This window comes from Geospiza fortis, unplaced genomic scaffold, assembly GCF_000277835.1.
Source record: "Geospiza fortis unplaced genomic scaffold, GeoFor_1.0 scaffold443, whole genome shotgun sequence".
NCBI lineage: Eukaryota > Metazoa > Chordata > Aves > Passeriformes > Thraupidae > Geospiza > Geospiza fortis.
In genome coordinates this window covers 3638712-3641116 of record NW_005054335.1, presented here as the reverse complement: position 1 = coordinate 3641116, position 2405 = coordinate 3638712, and positions in this window count along the sequence as shown.

Sequence of the window (2405 nt, the reverse complement as noted above, 5' to 3'; positions counted from 1 at the left end):
AGAATCCTATATTACAAGCACCTCTCAGTGGAGACAGGCCTGAGCTGAAATCTTAGATCTGCACATCATACCAAGAAAAGAAAACAAATAAACAAAGAGCTGATGTTCTGTCTCAGATCTCAAAAGTTTACCAGGTATGTTCCTGGTAAGAGGAAAAGACCTTGGTGCATGGATGTTTGATGTTCTTAATGCTCCTGAAATTAAAAAAAGAAAAAATCAAGAAAAGGAAAAGAAGCTCTCTTTAGTCTGAGAGTGAGCCCTGAAGTCAGCATGCCATGTGAATGAAATGAGAGAGCATCAAAGAAAAAGGCCTCAGCAACATACTGCTATCTTTGAGTAAACATTTGTTTGCAATATCTTTTAAAAATAATACTGTCAACTTCAGTGATTGATGATTTCACCCCATTTATCACTGACAACCAGAATTATTTTTTCAGCTGTGGATCATGTTAATTGTGGAAGCTAATAGAAAGGAATGTGAGGTAAACAGTCTCAATACCTTTAGTATATGTGATGACTTTCACAGACTTGCAGTACTGTATTTACTGTAACCAAAAGGTCATGCTCTATATCTTAAAGGCAAAAGTGAACTTTCCAGCATCAATCACACTCCTGCAAACTATGCAAAAATATTTTAGACAAGGCATTAGCATTTTTAAAAATCAACTTTAGTTTCAAATAATTGAAGGAAGTTCATTTCTTTCAATTCTGACACACATGTGTAAACCAGAGAGGATTACAACTACTTAGTTGGCAAACAAAGTAATTTATTAAAAATGGACTGTTAAATGCTGTTATAACTCATGTTACTGAAAATGAGTGCTAATTTCTTCTCTGCAGCAAGATAAATATTGAGAAAAGGATGATATTGCATTTTTTATTCCACTGTTAGGAAAAAAAAAAGGTTTTCCAGATGCTGCAGTTAATCAGTGTTAATTTTAAATGGTGACAATCCCATTCACATCTTGAATCTCCAAGTCCTACAAATATACCATACGTGGCAATGCTATAATAAAATAGTTCTAATGTAGTTTTGCAAACAGGTATTTGTTTTCACAAGCATTAAAATTTGATACTGTCAGAAATGGGGTCTTTGAAATGCACAATAATACAGCAATTTGGGTATAACTTTGAGGAAATACTAGGATATGTGCTTTCAAATAAATGAGAGGATGACAAAAGAGAGAAAATGCTATTTTAGTGTATGTTAACAGAATACAAAATGGATTCATTTCTATAGATGAGACTTTTGAACTGCCAACTTTGATGCACAATAGGAATTATTGCTTTCAAGGGACTATGTCAAAATTAACAAGCCCAAAATGTAATCTACTATGAAATTAGACTTTTTTTACAGGATGCCTTTTTGATCCTGGAATATCTATCAATCTTCTTAATTCAAGACTGTCATATTGTGAAAACACCAAATACTTTGCTGTGTTATTGGCCATTAAACTTGTTTTGGTTTTCCAATATTCATATGCAAGTCATGATTTCTTCTCTCCTGCCTACCATCTCTGGGATTATGCATTTGAACAGCACCAGACCTTTTGTATGGGATTTCCATGATTTAGCATTTCAGCTGGCATTGTTTTAAACAAAGTTACAAAGTTCCTGTCCTTCAATGTTCAGTGCTTCCTTAGAAAGATGGCAGCCCTCAATATGTGGAAGTTGCAAAACCACAAAAGGATTTTTTGTCTTCTTTTACTTACTACATACGAATGCTTTCTAGTACACACTGAAATGCAAGAGATTATGGTTACGTTGCATGGTAATAAAATGAACAGCAGCATTTCACTTTTGCAAGGTGATAGGTGAAAAAAGAAGTACTGCAGTGGCTAGTTTTATTTGTTGTCATTTTTAGGCACAATTTATGCCTCTTGCAAGTTGGCAGGTTTTCAAATACATCTATATAGTTATATATATAGTTTATTTCATGCGTGAGTATATGTTTCAGTGCTTAGAAATTAATTGCAACAGCGTTTTATTACAAATAAGGTCTTTACCAAAACCAGCTTGGAGAAGAGGAGACTGAGGGGAGATTTCATCACAGTCTACAACATCCTCATGAGGGCAAGCAGAGGGGCAGGCCCTGATCTCTTCTCTGACCAGTGACCAGTGTCAGGATCTGAGGGAATGGCCTGGAGTTGTGTCAGGGCATGGTTAGGACGGATATCAGGAAAAGGCTCTTCCCCCAGAGGGTGTTTGAGCACTGGAGCTGGCTCCTGAGGGAAGTGGTCACAGAAGCAAATGAGACAGAACTCAAGGAGTCTCTGAACAATGCTCTCAGGCACATGGCACCATTCTTGGTGCTATGCAGGACCAGGAGTTGGACTCAGTGATCCTTGTGGGTTCCTTCCAACTCAGAATACTATACAATTCAGGCTATTTTCAGGCGAAGAGCG